The sequence below is a fragment of the Chrysemys picta genome, chromosome 11, assembly GCF_011386835.1.
Source record: "Chrysemys picta bellii isolate R12L10 chromosome 11, ASM1138683v2, whole genome shotgun sequence".
Classification (NCBI taxonomy): domain Eukaryota; kingdom Metazoa; phylum Chordata; order Testudines; family Emydidae; genus Chrysemys; species Chrysemys picta.
The window spans coordinates 22,951,682-22,977,642 of record NC_088801.1 but is presented as its reverse complement, the minus strand read 5'-3'; the positions used below and the strand labels follow the sequence as shown (position 1 = coordinate 22,977,642).

At 38.0% G+C, this 25,961-nt stretch overlaps 1 protein-coding gene across 3 annotated transcripts in view; it reads right to left on the bottom strand.

Annotated features, from left to right (window-relative positions):
- The window catches only part of ARHGAP15 (Rho GTPase activating protein 15), a 456,603-nt gene that overhangs the window by 100,507 nt on the left and 330,135 nt on the right, over positions 1-25,961 (bottom strand). The gene's annotated exons all lie outside the window — the stretch shown is intronic.

Sequence of the window (25,961 nt, the reverse complement as noted above, 5' to 3'; positions counted from 1 at the left end):
TTAATGCAGAGAACAGTGGGGTCTCTCCCTAATTTGACTTTCTCTACAGGTGGTCTGCAGCTGCATCCAAACAGGTTACACTATTGCCTTCCCATGAGTACTACAACAAAGTGGTATCTGTATTCACAAGAATACATTTAGTGGCATGGACTGATTCAGGTCTAAAAATAAGAAAAAAGCATTTTCCAGCATAGCCCGAGGTAACTCCCTGCGCCAGCAGAAGACAGTAGCACTCTTGTCTCACTGGCTGTGCATGAAGATAAAGGATATCAGAAACCTACTTCACATGACTCACTGAGGCACACAGTCAGCTTGTAGTTGATTCATTCTATTTGTATCAGCTTGTACTCCATCGACAAAACAACAGACTAAACAAAATCAATAAGCAATATTCTGTTTTCCATTGACTCAAAGGTAAATCACTTTGGCCCCTGTGATTGATATATTTGATTGTATAATGTTGGACATTATCATGCATACAATAGGTCTTAGAGACAGCTCTGTAACAGAAGGGAATGTGTAAAGACTGCATGTTCTGGGCCAGATACTGGCTTTTAACCATAATTCATGCTGGAAGGGGTCTGGTGGGTCTGTACCACAGGTGGACCCCGTTGAGGAACTGCTTGCTGTAGTTCTGCCACCCAATCAGAATTTATTTCACTGTGGGCCCAACCAGCTTTACAAGTTGGTATAAAGATGAAGTAAGGACACACACCCCCATGAAAGGGTAGCTAGCATCATGGATGCTTCTCATGAGATCTGTACTTACTTACCTTTTTAGCTTTTATATATATATATAACATCCTTGCAATAGGCACTATATATATGCAAGGGTATGTAAGTGTCTCAACAGGACTGTTTCACACTGGGAAAAGCTACATTATCAGCATGTCTGCAATCAGACAGTTACACTGATGCAGCTACATCTGTGTAGCTACACAACTACAAATTTCATAATATAGACAGGCCCTAGGAAAAGTGCTCTCTCTGTGTGTATACAAAATGCCTCTTGTTGATAAAATTATACCTAGATCATTTAAGGTGCAGTTTCTTATGTAATTTTGCCACTTTAATGTGTTTCAGTACAGTCACGTTAAAACAAATTGCTTTCAATGTTTCTAATGATGTTTGTATGTGACTGTCATTGAGACAGATCTCTCCCATCTTTGCCACAGTACGCTGGAAAAGGAAATCTGTTTCGTGTGCCTCCCAACTCCGTGGTAGTAGGTAATGGGAATTTTCACTCCAATCACTTCAACACTGGTTATTTCTTTTGATTTCCAAACACTTTGACCCCTTTGTACTAAGTGGAGCGATTTTCTCCAAAACCTGTACCAGTCCCCTCACATGGATATGCCAGCAGGAATCATAGTATGTGTAATATACCTGTTAGCATCATTCCAGGGACTAAGCGTGTCACTTTTATAATGCATTCAGTCTCTGCTTACCCAAAAAGTGTGAATCCCAACTCCATTCCAGGATTCAGGTTTCCTGAAGCGCTGTTGTTATGCCAGACCCACAGTGCTAAGCTGGCTTTTTAGTATCTTTATCAACAGTGACTTTTCCATTCAAGATAGAAATAATGAGCCATGACCCATTATCATGGATGGATGTAAATGAGAGCAGAATATGGCCCTGTGTGGTCTTTCTATCAAACACACATGACAAACTTTAATGAAAAGTCTTCTCTAGTTCTGACTAACAGATGTTTCCAATTTTTTCTCTCCCTCAGCACTTTAAACCACCATCTTTAGTTTTCATGTCTAAGATACATTATTATAGGATACATCATAATGATATACTGTACATTCATATACAGTATCCTATACAAAGACTACTTGATTTATAATTCAGATCCAATAAAGAGAAAAAATGATTTAACTGATGACTAGTGAAATACTAAATGCATTAAAATGTTTGAAAAGAACATCATTTTCTTGTAATAGTGGTGACATAATAAAATTAAATATGGATATAAGATAATGCCTCTTATTATTAGGCAAGTGAATATAAATGGGGCAAGAAGAAAAGTAACCATATAAGATCAAGGGATAGCGAACAAGCTCTTCCCCTTCAAATAAACCAACAAATGAACAAAGAGAAAAGAATAAAACCCCACCAAAATTAAATAAAGTTGAGCATCCAAAAATTGCAATATAAAGTCTAATTTTAATATATTTTAGTAAGGCTTTTGATACCATAGGATGAGAGCTGTGTAAACTGCTATACTGTATACTACATCTATAGTGGTTTTGCAAGATGTTACTAAATGTTTTAAAAATCAGTTGCTGAGTATATATTTTTACTGTCCTATGGTGTAATTAATTGATGTGGGTTTTGGTATTGAAACCCCCAGCCCACCTCCACGCTGAAATACATGGCAGAAATTAAATAAGCATAACTCTATGGGCCCGATCCTGCTGTTGTTCCTCATGTAGACTTCCCATTCCATTTAAAGGGACCTTGAAAGAGAAAGAAATGCTGGACTGAACTCCACTTATTTGATATTTAATTCTGCCCGTGTATTTCAATGTGAGGAATTAAACAGTAAACTCAGACAAGATTCTGAGCGCAGTTCCTGCACTGTGCCCAAGCAGCAGTGGGCACAGCTGAGAGAGGGGTGTACATAAGAGTTGTTAGTGGCTCTCTGAGCCTGGTGTCAATGCTGTGCTGGACGGCTCTGTGGTCTAATTTAGGGCAGCTGGGGATTTCTGGATGACGGGGCTGCTCTTCCAATGCCTTTTCGGTAGAAGGGGTTTTGAGAAGTCACCATGATTCTCTGAAATATACAACACTGTTCCTTTACATGGTAGGGAATTCATCATTTTGTGGAGCCTGATGTCAAGCTTTTCAGTCTTCCAGAGTAGGAATCTAGTCTATATTGTATCTTTAGAGAAGAGTAAATTACTTACAAGGAATGACTGCTTTTATTTGCAGGTGATTATGGATTCATGCATGCATCTTTATTAAGAGCCCCTTTTTACAAACCTAATGCACTAATTCAGCCACATCAGTTAGCTGAACAGGCAAATAATCTCCTCTGGAATTGGAGCCAATGGGGTTTATTACATGGAAAGTATCACGGCAAGACTCATACAGTGCCTGAGATGACGCCTGAACCACTGTGTTCTGTGGTACGCCTCATTGATACTGATACATCAGACCAACTTAAATTACTATTATTTTTATGCAATAATAATTATAATTATAATCATAATATTGTTGCACTAGGAGCCCCAAGGACCAGGACCCCTTTGTGTTAGACACTGTACAAGCGTAGAACAGAAAGCTGGCACCTACCCCAAAAGAGCTATTTCAGGTATATTAGAGAGATTATTCTCATACTTAAGCAAAGCTGCAAAGGATGTAAAATTGGGAAATCTAATTTTCAAGCTATTTTCAAGTTATAGGGGAACATTTTGAATGCACATTAAAAATGCACTGCAAAATGTATGATTTACTTTACTTGTACTCAAACACCTACATTTACACATACAAAATCAGGTAATTATGCTCCTAACTATCCAATCCATGTGCACAGATGGATGCACCCACACATTTTTGTGGGAGCATTTTTGGAAGCCTATAGAAAATATGGCCCTTAAAGATTTTAATAAGGTTGGCAAAAACATACTTTACATAACATTATGTGGTTCCAAAGTCTAAAATTACTTTGATTTAAAAAATGAAAACTGGCAAGGGATTAATCCATAATGTGGTCTAATTATATTTTTTTCTTTAAAAAATTAAATGGTCAAGATCTTAACTTTGATAGTAGTTACTGTTCACGCACTGAAATTAAGAAATAGAATTGTATACAGATTTTATGTTTCTAAACATGTATTTAGCTAATGGAATCCTTTTACCTTTGGTTGAATATCAGGTACTATAATTGTGAGTGCATATTTCATTTATAAATTAGAAGTACAGGCCTCTATTAATGATACTTTTCTAAGATTGAAATGCAAACTGAGCAAAGCCTGAAATTACTAAGTAAAGCTGATTTTCCATCATTAACTTGCCCTGTTTTATATATATATATATATATATAAAATGCAAGTGTATATATAAAAATATACACACACACATCTTTTTAAATAATGATTGATGAAAGCAAAGATTCAACACTTACATCTTGGTCCCTACATCTGACAGGCTTGGCTTTTGTCAGCTTGTCTCAGTATCTTCATATTGTTTTTAATGCTGTAGTTTTTAATCTTTATTATTCACCGAATGGGCTTTACCATTGTTCAGAATATATTTGTCAACTGTAATGTATACAATATTGTAAAAATTGCTCAATCGATGGATCAGATTTTCTGTGAGAAGTGAATATTCTCTGTCATGTTCAATAGAAAAAACATTTAAAAAGAATACTTCTCTATGCTCCATGATATTTTATTACTTCTTTGTTTGTAGAGGTTACTTACATCAGTAACTAAATACCACTTTGTTCTTCATCAATCAAAACTGATCAATTATAAGACTTGTGAAACTAGATCAAAATTCTAAGCTGTATGGTCATGTTACCACTCATATTATTACTGAAAGCCACATCTATATTCCAAACTGGGATACCATAACCTCTTTGTCATTTTCCAATAAAAAAGACCATACCAAATAGGCAGAGCACACCGTAATTAGCAGCTGGCAGAGAAAGCTGTAAATCTGTATGAGTTCTGAACGATTTGCTTACATTGTTGCTTTGTTGACAAATGATGCTGTACATGTTAATGTTCCTGAAATGTCCCCATTGCACCTGACGTGCCAATAAATGCCAGCCAGCTGTATGAATTATGGAAATAAGATTTTTGTTTATGAAGGTATCCCAGACATTTATTTTACTGCATGCCTCTTGACAGATTTAATGTCTGGAGTTACATTGAGAAGATATTTGTTACCTGACATAATGGTTAATGGTAACTTTAGAGGCTTTTTTTTTTTAATGATGAGATTTTTATATATATATATTTACTTTTACCTTGTGGCTACACATTTTACTCTCAGTGGAAAGCTTGCATATTTTAAATGAAGTGTTACTAAATTGTTCCTAATGTACAATAGATTGGATATAACCAGTGCTGCCATATATGATAAACCTGAAGAAAGGTCTCTCCATGAGCTACTAAAATGTGGATGTTACAATATGTTATCTATTTTTTCATAGATTATTTTTTTCTCCTGTTTGTGATTGCTAGTACCTCATTAATGTACAAAGAAAACTGTACAAATCTGGTATTCTTAAGTATTATTAAAACCTCATAACATTTATTTATAGCAAAACCAATACAACATTCATTTAATATGCTAAGGTAAGTTGGAGAAAGTTTAAGAACATTTACATTTACTAACTACCTTTGACATTAGGAAAACTTTTAACCAGAAAACCAGTCACTGGCCTCTGAATTTTAAAAACAAAATGTTCCTAAACAGCACAAACATTAAAGTAAAAACTCACTCTTTTTAGCATTAGAGAAGCAAGGACTCATATATTGAGCCCAACTTTTAACAAGAGACCACTCTTCTCACTCTAGTCAAGAACTACGTTCTCAGGGACCACCTCCCTGAAACATAAACTTTGATAAGGCTAGAAACGTGCTATCTTCAAGATTTACATGTTTGCAAGTTACTCTCGAGTTTCCTCCAACATGTATCCATTTTTTTTTTGGCTGAGCTGTATTCAGAAGGCGCCATAAAGAACGCACAATAACACGGCTGTATGAAATGGCCAGCAGGTGTTGTGTCCTCATGGAATTTAAGCATGTCATTCTCACTACCCTACAACTAGGGAACCTGACTCCAGCACTAAAGTGGAAAATTTTGCCTAGCAGAGGCATCTACCCTACCACTCTTCAGTTCTTCCTTTAGTAGCATACATCAGTGTTACTGTCAAGAGGAACAATAAGCAAAGTATTTATTCCATTGGGAGCAATTTTATTGTCTTTTCTAGGTTCATTTCCAGCTTTTGAAGCTTAACAGAGCAAAATCTGCTTGTTCCTTAAAACTTCAGACCTTACAGACTATTTGTAACATTCATATAAACGGTGGTGGTAACCAAATTAACCAAATTCATTCTGCAACTGCAAATCAGTCTTTACTAAAACATTCCCTTCCCACCCCCATCTCAAAAGGAGAGGAGGGAAAAAAGAGTCCAGATGGTTAAAATTATTTTAAGCAAATATTTAGTGGTTACAGTTCAGTTCTTCTGGCCCACATTCTCCACTACAAAAAAATGACACCCCACATTTACTGTGTTAATCATTTTCCAGTGTGCCAGCCAAATATGTGCATAGGAGTGCATCTCTCTCTCTCTCTCACACACACACACACCCCGGAGGCAGCATTAGTGACTCCATACACAAGATTCCTTTGAATTTGAACTTAAACTGGGCTAAAATCCCACTATTTCACACTTTGCTATTGAATTTAAGCTCCAGATGTAACAAAATAACTCCTCCGAGGACAGCTGAATTTTCCACAATATTTCTTTGGTAAAATATTTGCCAGTATTTGCACAGGAAACATTTAAAATTGATTTCCTTATGGCAAAAGTTCCCTGAGAATCTCATTTTTTGGGGAGGTCCACAGTTAACACAAACTCAAAACTTTAGACACTTTTCAAATGTTTAACTTAAACACAAAATGAATTATCCACTTATTTGCCATAATCTAGTTTACCTCCCAAAAGAAAAGCCTCTGGAGATGTCAAACTCTGCTAGCTGCCTCTGTTCTCCACTGTTACATCCCTGACTCACTAGTCCTCCATCCCTGGTTCCTGGCTACACCCATACCATATTCTTGCCCAATTTACCTTCCATTTCACCAGATGAAGATGCTGCTGCTGCAGAAGAATTTCACAGTCTGCTTCTCAGGCAGCTTTCAATACAAGTTTACCCCTGAACATGGTTTCCTCATCAGGCCCTGGCCACTGCCATCAACAAGGAGGCAAGGAGGGATACAAAGAAAGGGGAAGTTTCAACAACAGGTACCTCAGAGGTACAGCTTACAGCTTCATTAAAGACTGTGATTCCCTGTGCTGTAGTATACCCAGCCTGTGGAATGCTGAGTGGGGGAAAGTTTGGATAGTGGAGGTAGCTTACAGAAAGCTAGAGTGAAGGATAGCCAGAGGGTTCGGCCATGGAGGGGACTAGGTTTATAGGTGCAGGGAGGCAGGCTGTGCAAGGAATCAGGCAGAGGTGAAAGTAAGCCAGTATGGTCCCGTTCGGCGTACCAGCAGGAGCCGGTATGCCGTGCCGGACTGGACAGGCTTCTCCGGCGCTGATTTAAAGGGCCCAGGGCTCCACCCACTGCGGGGAGCCCTGGGCCCTTTAAATCACTGCCGGAGCTCCGGCAGCCGGGCTCGGATTTAAAGGGACAGAGGCTCTGGCCCCTGTGGCTTCCCAAAGCTCCGGGCCCTTTAAATCCCCGCCGGAGCCCTGCCACTCTGGGGTAGCAGCCGCAGGGCTCCCAAGGTTATTTAAAGGGCCTGGAGCTCTGCAGTGGCCAGAGCCCCGGGCCCTTTAATTCACCCCTGAGCCCTGGGGCTCCCAGCCGCCTGTGCAGCTCGTACTTCTGGGGTGATTGAAAGGCCCTGGGGCTCCCAGCCACAGCTGAAGCCCCAGCTGGAGCCCCAGGGCCTTTAAATCTCAAAAGGCCCCGCCTCTTCCGGTCGAGGCCATGCCTCTTCTGGTTGAAGCCTCACCCCGGCTCAGGACTCCGGCGTACCAGTAAGTCCTTTAAATTATTTTCACCCCTGTAATCAGGCACAGGATTTGAGAGATGGGCTGAGCAGTAGGGTTCCCCACTCACTCCCTGGCTTTCCTGCCTGATCCACTCTGCAGTCTATGTGCACAGGGAGCTCCAGTCTGGAGTAACTAGTACAGTTTGTCAGAATGGGCCTCCTCTCTGGTGAATCACAGAAAGTTTGCCAGATGGAGCAACTCTTTCTGTAAGAGAGCTGCAACCTGTGCTTCTCAGGCAACTTTGGGCTGGGGTTCTCCCCCTTTTCCGCCATACACCCTGTTGCTGCCATTTTCCTTTCAGTTACAAAATCGAAGCAACCAAAATGCAAACATATAACTCCTCACAAACATTCTCAAATGCACAAACTTAATGTAGATCACACACTTTTTCTTGTAAAATTAACATGATATCAAACTTGTATTTAAAACTATATAAACCTCTAGAAGGAATGTATCTTAAAATATTCAGTTGAGTCTGTGCTTTCAACTGTGAGGAAATGGATGTGTGTATTATGGTTGTTTATATGTTGGAGTAGAAAGGTGCTTTGTTGAAGAGTTGCATATTCTAAGTATTGTGATGGTTGGATGATAAGGCACATGAGTTGATTTTGGTGTGGATATTAAATGTTGGTTTATCTCGTGATTTTCCTTATCTTTCAGTAGTTGTGTTGATCAAGGAAACTGGCCTTGACAAACCTTAACTGTAAGTTGTTAAAAAAAAATTAATGGCTGGAATACATACATTGCCTTGGTGTAAACTGAGAATAACCTAAGTAAAATCACTGGCACTCCACCAGTAAAATAGGTGTGTGTATATACACACACACACATACACTGCATCATTTAAATCTATATATATATATTTACACCAGAGCAAGTGAAAGAAGAATCAAGTCCATAGTGTGCACTCTCCAAAGGGTTAATCCCTTCTGTATTTGACACTACTGCCTGTATTTGCTCAGAGGAGGATTAAGGCTAATGTGTAGCAGAGGAGCAATGTATGGAAGCCTGTATTATGTCTCCCTCCTCCTCCATGTACCTACACAATGGGAACTCAGCCTCCAATACCCATTTTCCCGTCCACAGGCATGGAATTCATTGAAAGTAATGGGAAGGAAATTATAGTAGTCTCACAGGTCTCTAACAAGAGGGTTCTGTGTGGAAAAATTTACTTGTCAAGACTTCTTATGAAATGATACAATGAAAGTAAAATATATCAGAAAGAATAACTGAAAACCTAAAACGCTTACATTCCTTTTCCACCATTAAATCAAACCAGATATTGGTAAAAGGTGCAATTTTGACTGGAGACTTACCAAGGTGATAATATTCCTATTTCTTGAGGCCAGTAGTATTCATAGACTAGACATCTGATTCTAACAAGCTACCTTATCAAGGTTTGCATTATTTTTCTCTAGAATTTTCCATTTAAAATTTAGGTAATCACTTTACTTCAAAGAAAATAAGCAATAAACATACAAGAAAATAAATAAACACAATAAATGCGTCAAGATTAAGGGCTTGGATAATTACAGCCTTTGAGGGGCACTTTTGTGAGTAATCTCATGGATTACTCATGTAGTAAAGGCTCCTCAGTTCGGTCCTGAATAATATATAGTCCTCTATGGACTTGATCTCACAAAGATTTTGTAATCTTTACTTTAGTATAGTTGCTCGTGTGTATGAGTGTTTGAAGGACTCGGCCCTAAGGTATTAGAGCACACTCCATTAGAGCATAATACAGTGTAGAGAAGCAAAACCAAATTATAGAAAAACAGTATGGGACTGATAATAATGAATTTTAATAGTAAATATGCTGCTGAATAGCAATGATGCAGAGGATGGATGATACCACATCAGGCTACTGGTCCACAAAGTCTGGTCCAGCCTCTGCAGCGGTCAATAGCTAATGCTTCAAAAGAAGGCTCCCACGAAACCTTGCCTCTATGAAATCTAACACATCTGTGCAATGCTATACATGGCCTTCCTGACCCCTGTGGTGATCATGTTTGAGGGGGATAGGAGTCTCTGAAGAGTGTTTTTCCCTCGGATATTCTTCAGGGTAGATTGAAGGAAGTGTGGTGTAGTGATTAGAGCAGGGAATTGGGCATCAGGATTCCTGAGGTTGATATCTAGCTCTGCCATTATCTCATTTATAAAAAAAAATTAACTGTCTTTAAAATAGGTTCTTAATACTAACTTGCTCCACAGGAACATTGTGATGCTTAATATTTCTTACATGCTTTGAGTTTCTCAAATTAAAGATGTTTTATAATTCCAGAGGAGATTTACTAGATTGGGACCTAACATGATATACTGACCAGGTAGGAAATAAAAGGCAGTTTTGAAAGCAATAAATGCCTTTCCTTTTGGAAAGAAAGAAAGAAAGAAAGAAAGAACATCAACAAACACAACACCAGAAGTTTTCCTTTTTTATTAACTTGTGAAAACACATGATTTTTCTCCATGGAAGTGTAAATTTCTTCCCACTTCTCCAAAAAGTTGCCCTGGTTACCATTAGCTACAATGGTCAACCTGAAGTACTAATATCAAGGGCAGATCTGGTGGATAGTGTTAGCACTATGGAACACTGACTGGAGAAGATGAAAACCAGAGGGTAAAAATGTTTCTCTTCTCTCTGAAAGATTTTTATTTTTTCAACTTGCTTGGTAGTGATGCAGAAGAGACCACAAAGGTCAGAAAAGAAAAGCAAATACATGGAAAAGATTGTTTTGGTGTATTTCTGTTTTTTTTTTTACCAATCTTAAACTGGCACTTTGAGTTCACTGCACTTCATTTACTGGAGATTTTAATAGTATATAGCATACCTGTGAGAGAAAAAGAGATTCCCACATGACAGAGGCTCTTTGATATTGTTACTTCAACCAAAACTTTGCAAAGCATGAGCTTGTGTTTGTGTGCAACATATTACTATTTTTTCCTGGTCTTAAAAACTTTGATTTACTTAACTGTTGCCAATGATGTGACTCAGCGAAAGATAAAGAAAGAAGAGGCGGAGAGAGAAAAATGCAGCTAATGTCTTCATCCATTTGATTACACAGAACTATGAGATACAGCAATTAGTGCAGTATGCATAAAAATGTCTATAAAATAAATACCAGTATCAAAGAAAGAATACAGAAAGACATTGTTAGATACTTCCAATAATAACAGCACAAGCCCCAGTAAGACATTGCTCAAGTTTACTAAATTGCATGGTAAGTTTGAAGGTGTTCTTTCTCTCTTCAAATGACATCTCTGATCCAGAGGTTGTTGACACCACCGTCCATCTTTCACAATTGTAATAGAGTTGTAAATCTTTCACTCTCCTTTAGATACCATTCCATTTGGTAATATTTCTGATGTAGCTGGCTTTCTTCTGCCTCTTCCTGGTTTTCCTGTGATCTTCCCTGATTGCATGAATGCTGGAATCAAATTGTTCTGTGATCAGTGATCAATGTGTTCGCAGACGGATGTTATTCTTTTACCTACAGTCTCCAGTAATTGTGCTTTTAAAAAATCACCGTTCTCATCACCTCATTATTTTTAGTTTTTGTTATCCAGCTATTTTTTAGCATTCTTTTGTAGCACCAAAACTCGAATGTTCTCAGTGTCCTTTTTAAGAACACAGCTCTCATATCTGTACAGGAGGGTTGACGATATGTAGCACTACAGCAATCTAATGTGGATGTGAAATTTTAACTTTAGACAACACAGTTAGAAGTCTTCGGAAGTTGTTGAATACAATTTTGCAAGCTCTATCCTCATGATTTCTTCATTGTACCATCTGCCTGATATGATTAGACTCCCTAAATAGGGGAAACTATTAATTTATTCCACCACTTGACCATACACGTACAAGTGTTGCCTACCTGTGCATTACTGTATTTACTTATCATCATACTTGTTGTCTTCCTAATGTTAAAAGTCATTCTGTATTTGTTGCTGGCATTGTTAACAGCAGTGAGTATATTCTAACATTCTTTCTTAGTCAAAGTGATGCAAAGTAGGTCATTGGCATATCTTATGTTGTTGATATATGCAAAATTGACCTGATTGGTGTCTTTTAAACTTTCCCTCATTATACTTTCTATGTATGTACTGAATAGTTGTAGAGATAGACTGCAGTGTTGGCATACACCTTTCTTAATGCCACAATACACAGATATTTCATAGTTCATTCGGATTGCTGTTTTCTGTCCCCAATACAGAGTTTTTATTAATTGTAGATTCTGAGAGTCAATATTACATTTTTTAAGACTCGGTATCATCTTGTTGTGTTGGATTTTATCAAATGCCTTCTCAAAATTCACAAAGCATATATAAATTTCCTTTTGCACTTCTATTGCACACTTACATAAGCTTCTCAAGCCACAGATGCCTCCCTTGTGCCTACTCCTGAGCAAAAACAAAACTGACTTCCGCTAATTCTTGTCTCAAGATGTTGATGGTGCTGATGCTTTTCAGTCAAACGTTGAGTGTGTGGCTTATCAGGTTTATAGTTCAATTTTGTTCACATTCTCTAGCATTCTTAAATTTCAGTAGGGGAATGAAGACTGACTGCCTAAAGTCCTCCAGAAATTCTCCTTGTGTGTATATCTTATTGAAAAGTTTTAGCAGGTACATTTTAAAATCTTCATTTAGGGATTTTGGCATTTCAACCACAATACTATCCTTCCCCAGTTTGCTTTTCCTTGCTTTATACTTTTTTTGCATTTTTTTCTAGTTGCTACATTGTAATATACAACACTTTTCCTTTTCCTCTTTCAATGTCTATATCGGCCAGATTTTCAGGATTGTTAAGAAGTTCCTTCACATATTCCGTTCTTCTCTCTAGGATGCTGTTGGTTTCATAGCATACTCTATCTTCCTTAGCTTTAATGCAGCTAATTCATTTTCTTTACTTTTTTATTTGTCTCATAATTATTTTCCAGTGTGACAAATCTCTTTGTGATTGTGTCTGATTTCATATTCTTTGATTTCATCGCATCTTGTTCTAGCCATTTTTCTTTATCTTTTTGCATGCTTTTAAATTTGTGTATCTTGCGGTATTCTTCACTTCTCCTATCTTTGCGTTCTCTTCTTAAATTTATTAAGTTTACAATTTCCTCAGTCATCCATGATTGCTTAGCATCACATCATTTCTGTCCCGTTACCAACATAGTGACTGTATGCACTCCCGTCTTAAACTTTTTCCAATTTTCCTCTGCAGTGTTGTATTCATGGGAGACATCAAGGGTTTGGCTGACTTTCTAATTGTATTCTATGCATTTTTGTTGTTGTTCGAGTCCATCCACATCAATCTGTGGTCTTTTGTGCCTTGTAGGTTGTTTAGGTAGTGTGCTAAGCTTTAGTCTCAACTTCACGGCAAGCAGATTATGATCACTTCTGCAGTGTGCTGATAGGAATATTCTAGCATCTGAAACTGCATTAAAAATCTTTCTGATATTAAAATATAATCTATTTGATGCCTTATAGTATGTTATGGTTTGTCCCCAGGGCTTCTCTATGTATATAATCTTCTCAGGTGATGCTGAAACCACATATTACAGATGACCAAGCATTAGGCATAAGGGTATGAAAGAGGAGACAGACTGACTGAATTTGCAACAGGAATGGTCTGGTGTTCTGCAGTATGTGGTTTCAGCATCACTTGAGAAGAAGGGGTTAAAGTATGACAAAAAGGATAAGAAGTGAAATTTTGGCCCTATAGATATCAGTGGCATAACTACCATGGAGGAAGTTGAGTGAGCTCACAAATATTTAATGACATATATTCTGGAGAGACAATTGGAGAAGCAAGTAAGACTTTTGGTGCTATAACATGGCGATGTTGAATCAGAAAATCGTATTCCCAACCAGCATCACAACATCACAATGCAACATCGTCAAGTGATGCAGAGATAAACAGGCATGCTTTGCCTTCTGAGAAATATATCAAGTTGCACTGCCTTTGGAAGAGAAGCAGCATTGTGCTTTCTACATTTTTTGTAGAAAAGGTGGAGCTATGTTCTAGGGACCTCCACGCTTTTTAAATCACTTATGTCTCAGAGAAAGTAGAGATATGATTGACATACATACACCCTGTGAGAGACGATTGATGTTACACTACTTTCATGCTGCCATAGAGTGATTTGGTTATTGGGATGTGCAACCACAGGTGCCAGCGTCCAACTTTCCCTGGGGATGCTCAATACCCACTCAGCCCCAGAATCCCACCCCCACTCCACCCCTTTCCCCAAGCCCCCACCTCACCTCTTCCTACCCCTGTTCCACCCAAGCTTCACCCCCGCTCCACCCAAGGCCCCACCCCCCACCTCGTCTCTTCCCATCCCCACTCCACCTCTGCCCCTTCCCCACCTCTGCCTGCCCTTTTCTTCCCCCTGCACGCCATGGAAGAGCTGATCAGCAGCAGGCGGGAGGGAGGAGGAGGAATTGGTCAGTGGGGCTGCTGGTGAACGGGAGGTGCTGGGGGGAGGGAGAGGAGCTTGACTGCTGGTGGGTGCTAAGCTCCCGCTATTTTTTTTTCCATGGGTGCTCCAGCCCTGGAACACCCACGGAGTCGGTGCCTATGTGTGCAATCAAGATGATCCATTAAGAATTTTGAAGGTGGGGTTGAACTGCAGTACATGCAAACCTACTGACTCCCCTGGTTAAGGTGACCAGATGTCCCTATTTTATAGGGACAGTCCTGATATTTGGGGCTTTTTCTTCTATAGGTGCCTATTACCCCCTACCCCCTGTCCTGATTTTTCACACTTGCTGTCTGGTCATCCTACCCCTGGTGCCATGAAAAAAGAACAATTTCAAGATTAATGTCACTGTGTAATAATTTAATCTTCTGCGGAGAGAACAAAGCATTGGATCCTACTAGATGCTTCATATTTCATATGAACTTCAGTGTGTCCTACATTCCTATTGACTTTAATGGGAGATGTGAGTTCTAAGAACTTTTCAGAAGGTGACCCGTGGGATATTTTTTCAATGGAGTTCATTAAGTGTAGGCAAACCAGTTTGGAAAAAGAAAGAACCATCCAGTGTTCCCACCAAAACATTGTCTATTTGTAAAACCAAAACTGAGCCAAATAAGTCTGAAGTATTTGGATTCCAATCTCTTACCTTCACTTCCAGGATTGGTCCAGACCAAAATAATGCAAGAAAGATTGTTCTCCTGGTATCTCCTGCCAGGACAGGAAGTGAAGATGCAGAAAATATCTTGAGAAAGATTGTTCTTACAAAGTGTTTATTCCTGTTTTGCACAGTAGAAGAGGTTCAGATAGTTCAGAGAAACATCTAGCCTTTTGGAATCTTGTTTTAACTAAATCTGAACTCTGAATTTTGTGAGGGTTGCTCATCTGTATTTATTATATGTTAAATCTTTTTATCTTAACAAGGTTTAGTAATGGATCAATCTGAGAGTTTTCAAATACAGCATGTTGCTTTTTTACAGACTATTACAATCTGGCTCAGTTCCCGTTTGGACAATTACCAGTCTGTTGTAAGTGGACCCAGCCGCTGGTCCCTTGTGCTTCTCTAAGCCTAATGGGTCTGGGCTGAGTATAGTCACTGTTCCCAGCTCTGTGTCTCTAGGGCACCCTCTCTGGTTGTCTGGGTCTGTCTTGGAATATGGGACTCTGCAGTCCAGCTGCTCCCAACCCTGGAGTGCTTCAGGCCTCCCAAACCCTGTAGATGTTCACCCAGACTTTCATCTTGCTGTGGGTACTCTGGATTCTGTCTTAACCACTTTAGGGACCATGTGGCAGTTAGGCAAAGAACACAGGTTTAGCAAAGGCTGGTCGTTGAGAGACAGAGTCAATGGCCCTAGATTGTTGTCTTGATGCCTTATCAGAGGCTGTCCTCTAATGAGGTGTCAAGCACCTTTCTGTGGCAGGACAGCTGCTTGGAATACATCGTAATAATCATGGCTTGGGTGAGGTTAGACATCAATTCAATACCTAACACAAAATGGATGCCCTAATCCAAAATGGAGGTTAGAATACAAGATGGAGTTCACAACCAGACATATGATGGTTAGATGCTGTATGGCCATATTGAAATATGATTAATAATAGTTTACTTTTAGTTCTAAATTAATGTTAGCTCTAAAATTATGTCAAACATTTAAAATTGAAATTTCCATATAAAATCAAAATAGATATTGAAAAGTAGTCAGTTAAAACTCTCATGGACTTCAATAGCTTTATTTGAAAAACAAAGGTTGCATGATTGAGCCTTGACAATATTATTTTTGTTATTATTATTCATTTATGTATTGTTGTCATTGTTAATTTGTATTCCTGTAGTGCCTAGAGGCTCTAACTGAGAGCAGGTCATCATTGTGCTAGGTGCTATATAAACACTTTGTAAGAGACTTTGGCCAAAGAGCTTACAGGCTAAGTAGATAAGACAAAAAAAACAAAAACAAAAAAAAAAAACCAAGAGTAGAAGGTGAGAGATGAAGTGACTTGCCAAAGGTGACAAAATAGGTCAGTGATAGAGCCATGAACAAACCATAGGCCTCCTGAGTCACAGTCATAACTACTAGTTGTCCAGCTATACTGAAAGAAGGACAGGAGACAGGTCTTGACCAAACCTAGTATTTCACCAACTAAAGAGCAGGGGAGGTGGGTGCTCCCTCAGTCTACCCTGTGTAAAAGGGGGATTTACTGCACAGGGCTTTCCTTTTTAAACCCTTCTGCCTAACCGGTTTCCAAGGGATAATTCAGTGTTGCCACGCTGGTCCCTTGCCCCCTTTTGCAGCAGTTGGATCTCTCTCTCACACCCAGCCAGACAAATCCCCCCGTCCCGCATCCGCTTAAAGGTGCGGTGTCTTTTCAAAAATATATATATTTTTTCTTACAAATAAAACATAAGATAAAAAAAATAAAAGTTACTTGCATTAATTTTTTCCTTACATAAAATATGTTTTAATCAAAACTGGATAGATTAACAACATCACAGTACAATGCAAATGTGGAGCTCAGTCCTCCAAACACTTATGCAGGTGAGTATCTTTATTCTTGTAAACAGTCAAACTAAGATCAATGGAGAGTAAAGTAATTCACGTGCAAAGGTATTTTCAGGATCAGGCCCATGGGCTCGACATAAATCAGCAATGAAACGACTGTTGGCATAAAAAGAGTGAGCAGGAGAGTCAATGTGACTCCTATTGAGGAAGACTCTGGTTTTGGGGAAGGCAGACTCTATGCATTATTGACAGTATTTTGTACAGCACGATGGAAGGAAATTTCTATATCAGCTCTTTGAAATCACATATTAACATGTTCCATGTAGAGTGAAACCTTTCTGGTATTCTGCATATTAGGTAACAATAACTTAACTATCAGGAATTTAAAAGCAAAAGTGCATATTATCATATTTCAGTTATTTTTCAAATACTGCCTAAAGTGCTGTAATGATATCCTCTCTGATACATTTATTTTGTATGGTGTCTGGCAGAGACTTCTTTTGTTTTAAATGGAGATTGTTGTAAAAATAATTAAATTTTATATTATAGAATTAAATAGGTCAGATATTTTAAAATAGTTTAAAGATTTGAATATGCCCAAAATATTTCAGCAGTTTAAACCCTTTGTCTGTGTTGTTTTTAAATACTTAGTTAATTTTTGAGAATTAATATTTATCCTGGGGTTATTTAAAATCTCTTCCTCTCATTTATGAGTAATCTAGAATTTCCAACTTCACATAGGGAAATTAATAATTTGAATTTCTAGAACAGATACAGTTTATTTCCAATCTTGCATTAAACCAGGAAAACAAAAGGGATTTCTAGAATAGTGGGAAATAAGTTTGTCAAAAGTGGAATTTTATTTGCTTTTTAATAAATATATATTATTGACAGCATAGGATTCAAATGTATAAGCAAAAACTAGCAACTTGGCTAAATGATCATTTTTCTTCTGAGGATATACTGTAAGCATTGTACAGTCATTGCTATCCAAAAGGCTGTTTTGTCCGAGCTTTAAATTTTACTCAAATTTGAATAAGCTGCAGAGCTAGCATTGTTGCTGAAGAGCAATATCAAAATATGTGCCTCATGGGTCTAAAAACCACAAGTTATTTTAGCCTTTGTAAGAATTCAGGGTGTTTTTTTTTTTTTAAGTTGAGGACAGCAAGTAAATAAATATGTATATTATCTACCTTTATGACCCTTTTTTTTCTGAAAGCAAATAGCGTCCATCATTTGTGACTTGACTTTCCGTAAAAGTAACAGTTCATAAAAATCTGCGAAACTACTACTGGGAACAAACAAATTAAACAATGACAATGTAATAAAATAAAACTGCTGTTGTACTGCTATGGTGGAAGAATTGCTTCTTCGCTGGGATTAATACATCTTGCAGAAAACAATTTTAAATAATGTGTAACATATGGATTCAGCTTTTATTATTCTTCTAAAAGAAGACAATTATATTTATGTGATAAACTGTTCAGTGTTAGTAGCATAATGTTTATATTACTGGCCACTTAAATAGTCTTTGGCATACTTTTATAAGGAACAGCAGTCTCCAGATCTTTTGAAATCCATCTTACAAAGTAAGTCCTGTCTGTTACTGGAATGCAATGGCTCTTACATACTTCTTCCTTTGCTTACTGAAAACAAAAATTGTACTGCAGGTAATTTAGTTGTAAAACTGAATGCATGTAAAATTTTCTAATGTTTTTAGAATTATACAGTTAATGTTATTTATAAGGTTTTTTCTTCCTAATGAAGAGCATGGAAGGTCTGTAGCACTTGAGAAAATGGGTGAAAGGCAGTTTTCTATTTTAACTTTTTGGAAAGAAGTTATCATCATACAGTATGTACATTAACAAGCCTCTTAGAGGTATTTTTGTTAATCTTCTCATCATTCTCATAGGAATGGGTAGCTTTTACACTCTTCTTCTAATGGAAAACATTACAATAAGAAAAGAAAGACTTTGGGGGTAGTTTTCAAGGAGCTGCTTTTGTCCCCTTTAGATTGTAGATACTTTTCAAAAAGGATTACGTAGAAACATTTATCTCCACGTCTTCCAGCTTCTCTGAGACTAAACTGCATACATTAAAAAAGAGGTGTGAAAAGGTTTCCATATTATTTTCTGCATGCATAGACTTTATTGTTAGCATCAGCAACAACGGAATTTCTGCATTGCCTCAATCCTGCTACCAAATATTTCATTTGTATTACAAAATCAGCTCAGTGACTACGTAAAGTGAAAGAATGCGTTTATTTCAATCTATTACATACAAAGAAAATAAGAAATAAGAATAAGTATGTCATCTTGGAAACTATTTGTGTTCTAATTATTCACTCCTGAAGTACAAGTTTAGTATTGCTAATAATCCAGATTTCATTTGCTCTAAATGTTAAGGTCATTGAAAAAGATAAAGTGAAGGGAATGTCATTTTAAAAAGTGGAACCTAATGGAAGTGAAATCTGCGTATCCAGTTAATTTGGGATTTATTATCCCTGTAACTAGACTTGCAACTGTTCTGAAATCATGTTGACTGAAGACTTGAGAGCAGAATGAGTGGATGGCTACCCCCACCCCCATTCTTAAAAGAAACCCTGTGCCTGCTGCTTCCAATTTAGAGCAATCATGCCTCTTACTGGCCAACACAAGATGCAGCATTAACTGACACATGCAAATGAGTATTCATGGAGACTCTGAAATGTACAATAAAGAATAAAGACATGCATTCTGTGTATAATTGTTTTCTTTTATAAAACTGAATCCAAAAGGGAGTGCCATTTCACCCAAAATCTATAGACTTTCTATGGTTACAATCTGCTGTTGAAGCCAGATATTAAAAATGAAGTGTGGATAAATGGATAGAAATGAAGTGTGGATAAATGGAGGACTCCAGTTTCCACTGCTGTCAATCTTTCACTGGCACTATATTTATTTAAAGAGAAATGATCCAATACACTTTTGTTTCTTTCTTTTTCATTTTCTTTTCCAAATGGCACTTTTAAACACACAAGGAGGATATAAATAAAGCTGTTCATCTTATTTTCTCTGTTTTATACAAAGACTGACCAAAGCTCTCTATCGTCAAAAGGACAGATGCATCAAATGACATAGCAGTGCTAGTTTCACTATGCACCCATTGCCCAAAGTCTCTGAAATCTGTTCAGAGAGATCCCTTTTAGAGGTGAAAGAGAGGCTAGTACAGGTTCCATTGCCTATTTAGTCACTGGCACTTCTGCTGAAATTGCCATCAAGGATACCATCTGGTGCAAGCCGTGATGACAATCTAGCTGGGTGCTAAACCTGTCCACGAAGGCTGCATCTAACAACACTTTTTATGGACAGCCATGAACTTTCAACTAATTTCAGTCACTACCACCATTGGGCTTGATTCACCCCCTAGATTGTGCTTGCAGCCGCCGCCACAATGCAAGCTCCCCAAGGGGAGAAGCCTGTCTGGAGGAGAACTGCAACAACAATTTTGAGCTGATGAGCTCAGAATTGGCTGGTGTAGACCACAAAATGGGCAAAACTCAATCTCCTGGGTTATATTTTAACCAGCAACCCAGAACAGAAAGGCCAGTATTTGTTTGTTAATCACTTGAGCCAGAGTTTCTCAATTACTGTGACACAACTCCTTATGACAATGGGGGGGGGGAGGGGGTGTCTCAAAGTGTTGACAATTTTATTACAATCGAAAGCAAAGAAAATCTCATTCCCCCATTTCTCACACACCTATATCTATATCTAGGTCAAGTGTTCTCGCTCCATCTTTTGAAACTCACACACAAGTAAATTATATGGCTTATCATTGTCATCAATGATTCATTTTTTATTCTTACTTTTACAGTAAATATAAGGGGTTTTTGAAAATGTTTGATTCTGCATAAGGACTTGCCAATATGAAAAGATTTTAAGAAACACTGACCTAAACCATATTTGCTAAATCCTAATGTTAGACTAGAATGTGTGCATAGCCAGTTGGCCAGTTCTCCGTGACTCAGCCTGAGTTTGGCATGCAAAATGCCACTTGAAAAACCTGAAGAGGTGGAAGAGGATGATCTCATGGCTAAGGCAAAAGATTGGGACCCAGGAGATTTGGGTTCTATTCCTGACTCTCCTGCAAACTTCCCACGTGATCCTTGGAAAGTCTCTTATTCACTCTACCTGTAAAATGGGGATATTACTACTTCCATACCTCACAGCAGTGTTAGCATAAATCTATTAATGGATGTGAATGCTCAGATGATGAGGATGCTATAATGATGAGCTTCACAGAAATTACTACAAATTAATAATGATAACAAATATTAAATAGACAATAAATAATACATAGAAATATATAGAAAATAATAAAAAACCTTTGGGTGTTTACCTTACGAGTGAATTAAGATAAACTAAATTAAGGCCATTCTAACTGGGAATGAGAGCCTCCACACAGGTTTAACTAATCCTCTTTAAATTCACACCTTTATTTAAATTGGATTAACTTTCCTGAATGTCCCCAGCTAGAGCAGCCCTGTCTTTCTGTGGGACCTTGGGCAAATCACTTAACTTCCCTATACCTCAATTTCCTTATCTGGAAAATAAAGAGAATTGTGCAGATCTACCTTTGCAAATTGAGATCTATGGATGATAAGTGCATTGCACATGCTAACTATATTTATTAATATTATCAGCATTGAGCTGAGGGGTCTACAACACCATATATGTGGAGGCCTTCCCTTGCTCCTGTTAGCACTGGCCTGACTATCATTAGCATCAGTCAGATTAGTGTAGAGAAAGCTATGTGGGTTAAGGTGATTCCATTTCCCTTACACTCAGATAACATGGGAGCAGGATTTGGCCCATTAAAAATAAACAAAGAAAAGCCTCCTCACAAAGATTTCTCATGTGATGCAGCAGCTGTGTCCAGCAAATCATCTTATTTCTAGCACAAGAAGAGTTTTGGAATTGTTAGATAACCACAGGATAATATTAGTGCATGTGTTTGTGTGTGAGTGGTTATTATACTCAGCCACAACTGTAGTGTTCACAACTTGTGGTGGAGACCCTTGCCATTAATAGGAATTAACCACTACTTTATATACTTTGATTCAACCATCACTAAAAAGATATTTAGTGGATGCATTTAGCTATGTCCTATCATGCTTTATATACTGCTCAGTATTTAAATGAGTTAATTAAACCAGATTACACTCTATATCTTGCATTTATACAAAAATTACAATAGATGTTTTATAAAATATCAATTTACATGATTTGAATGCTGAATTTTCAATATTTTTGATCAAAAATATGTAACAGAAAATGCACACTAGAGATAGTTTGGAAAAATTTATTATTAATGCACGTTTTTCTCTTCTGCTGGAAAAGGAAGAATTTTGTTGTGCATGTTATAAAATGTTAAATATTAGCATTATTTAAAGTTAATAGGATGCCAAAGAAAATGACTAATAATACATTATACAATTAGATGCCTTTCATATTAGTGCATCCATTAACAAAATAAAATACATTCAAACAGAGGAGTTCTGATTTGCAATTTTTAGCAAGGATTGCCCATGTGTAAAAGCTGAATTATTTATTCATTTTTTGAACTGCTGGATACATCAGTTTGCAATTATTTGCATTATGTTTGAATGCTTTGTCATGTGTCTTTGATTCAAAAAATAAAAATACAAATCTCCTTTTATAAAGGCATTTTCATTTACACAAATGCTTTAAACTTGCAAAGACCAAAAATATTCCTTCCCCCCACCCCTAAATTAAGTGAATCATCTGTCATACCAAGACTGACTAGAAATAGTGAAGTCCTCAATATTCCTCTGCCAGCTACTACAGATGTCTGCTTGTTATCACTGTTTAACTTAGGCCTCTCAATACAGAGCTCTATTTTGACCTTCTAAGTGTATTATTTTTCCTGTGCATAACCAATTCCATCTTGTTCCCAGCATATAGATCTCAAGTCAGGCATTATGTAGTTTTTACCCATAGTTATTTTCATGCCATAACATGCTTTGTTTCTGCACCCAAAGTCCTACTCATTTTATTGTCAGTTATTCTGACTTCTCAGCTGATGTCAGCATTGTCCTTGAATAACACATTTTAAAAGCATCTAACCTTTGCTTTATTAAGGACCCTGTTTCAGCACTACACAAACTAGACTTTGACCTCACATGTTGTCCTTTTCCATTCCCATCTTGCACACTATCTCCAGAAAAGTTTGTGTAATCTCTAAAAGACACTATCACCAGCACCTATACATCTGTTCATTTCATTGTCACATCCACTGTGTCTCCAGACCTGATATCTCATTAATTCAGCCACAAATCTTCTGTATTATACGCACACAATTTTGGGCTTTGCAAAGGTGTTCTGAAGCCTCCCATTTTTAAAAACTAATTACTTTGGAAAACTATATCTCACTGGTGGCAAGTAAAAATGCAAGAAACAGGGCGAAGTTCGCTTTTTTCCAGGTATCCCAGAACTTCATGACATCAACACTGCAATTAAACATCCCCTTACCCTGAGCCCTGCAAGCCTGAGTCAGCTGGCATGAGCCAGCCGCAGGTATCTAATTGCAGTGACATACCCCAACAGTCCAACCTATTACACCTTAGATCTGTGTTATGGTAAACAGAGAAAGAGCAACATAACAACAACAATACAGCTCTTACTGGGGAAACTTGATACCCTGAAAAATACTACATATTACAAGGCATAAACAAAGGACCAAATTATGAGCTTGGTTATGTGTTTGCAACTACCAATGATTTCAGCAGGAGTAGGGCATGTGCATCTGAGGGATAACTATATCTCAAAATATATGTGTCATGGACACATTAAACATAAATTGATTATATCAATTTTTTCCCAGTAGTCATCCCAAATTTGAATGAGAAAAAACGTATGCGCTGCAATGCCTAAGTACAATGGACCTACAGTAAGATTAAATCTTATTCACATGGGTTTTATACTGGGCTTAAGTTAAAAGAGTAGATTCTCTCCACAGCTGGGCTCTGTTCAGTGCCCCAGAGTGTGGGGAGAGGGGGCATCTAGGAGCCATTTATGCATTCTGAGGCCTGACTTACACTGACTTTGGCATGAATTAGAGCAGTTTAAGGGCTGCTGTAGATCTGTATAGCACAGCATAGCTCTGCCCTGATGTCTACACAACACCTCCTGTCCCAGATATGTCCTCTTTGTCAGTATGGAGTGTAGCTGATGGAGGAGCCAGCTCCCCAGATTTACACTCATCCAGTGGGGGGGGGGGGAAATGTCAGGGGTCAGAATGGTCAGAATCTGGCTCCTTTGTGCTGCCTGAGGGCTCCAAAAGGGCTGGAGATCATAGAATCATAGAAGATTAGGGTTGGAAGAGACCTCAGGAGGTCATCTAGTGCAACCCCCTCATCTAGTCCCACCCCCAAATGCTGGCCAAAAGTTTTCATTTTAACAGTAAGTAAGGTACTTGCATTTTAAACTGGTATTCTATATACCTGTGCTCAAATCACTCTTATGCATAACATTTTGCCCCGTTTAGTGTGGAAATTCTTAGCTAAGGAGATATGGAAGATTTTTGGCCCTTCTGTGCCATCAGACCATAGCAAAGATGCTTAAACATGATAGAGAATCTTCAGCTGAATATATTTTAATGGTTCCAAAATGTTATATGCAAATACAGTGCTATATAAATAAATAAGAAGAATAACACTGGTCTACAATTTTTGAGAAGTCGTCTGCTTCAGCGATAAAATGTGCTATTTATTATGTATTTTGATGTGCTGAATTCAAATATGACAATTAAAACAACTGATTGGCTACTGTTTCTAAGATATTTAAGTTTTTACATTGTATGTCTATGTATATTGTATAGATAGTAGAGTTTTAATCATAAATTGTAAACCTAGGTCTTTTCATGTGTTTATGGTTGCTTTACATGATAATATTTCACCTGTCCTGTTTATGTAATACTTTAAAAATCAGCAAAAGGGTTATATAAATAAAATTTATTATGAAACAAAAGGCAAAAAACTATTACGTACATAGTTTAGTCCTATTCAGTGTCTACTCAGCGCTTCTTGGCTTGTCTCTTGTATTCATTAAATGGAGCATCTCGTGTCACTGTCCTGCAATAGTCTGCAAGCATTGATGGGCTCCATTTGCTCTGATAGCGTTTTTCCATTGTTGCAATGTCCTGGTGAAAAAGCTCGCCGTGCTCGTCGCTCACTGCTCCGCAGTTCGGTGGACAAAAATCTAGATGAGAGTGTAAAAAATGTATCTTTAGTGACATGTTGCAACCAAGGCTTTTGTATGCCTTGAGGAGGAGACAACCTGTAGTTGTCTGCCTTGTTGTTTCCGAGAAAATGTATTGTCACTAACTGGAAGGATTTCCATGCCGTCTTTTCCTTGCCACACAGTGCATAGTCAAATGCATCATCTCAAAGAAGTTCACGACTCTGAGGACCAACAAAGACACCTTCCTTTATCTTAGCTTCACTTACCCTTGGAAATTTTTCATGGAGGTACTTGAAAGCTGCTTGTGTTTTGTCAATGGCCTTGACAAAGTTCTTCATCAGACCCAGCTTGATGTGTAAGGGTGGTAACAAAACCTTCCTTGATTCAACAAGTGGTGGATGCTGAACACTTTTCCTCCCAGGCTCCAATGACTGTCGGAGTGGCCAGTCTTTCTTGATGTAGTGGGAATCTCTTACACGACTATCCCATTCACAGAGAAAACAGCAGTACTTTGTGTATCCAGTCTGCAGACAAAGCAAGAGAGCAACAACCTTCAAATCGCCACAAAGCTGCCACTGATGTTGGTTATAGTTTATGCACCTCAAAAGTTGTTTCATGTTGTCATAAGTTTCCTTCATATGGACTGCATGACCAACTGGAATTGATGGCAAAACATTGCCATTATGCAGTAAAACAGCTTTAAGACTTGTCTTCGATGAATCAATGAACAGTCTCCACTCATCTGGATCGTGAAAGATGTTGAGGGCTGCCATCACACCATCGATGTTATTGCAGGCTACAAGATCACCTTCCATGAAGAAGAATGGGACAAGATCCTTTTGACGGAACATGGAAACCCTAACATCACCTGCCAGGAGATTCCACTGCTGTAGTCTGGAGCCCAACAGCTCTGCCTTACTCTTGGGTAGTTCCAAATCCCTGACAAGGTCATTCAGTTCACCTTGTGTTATGAGGTATGGTTCAGAGGAGGAGGATGGGAGAAAATGT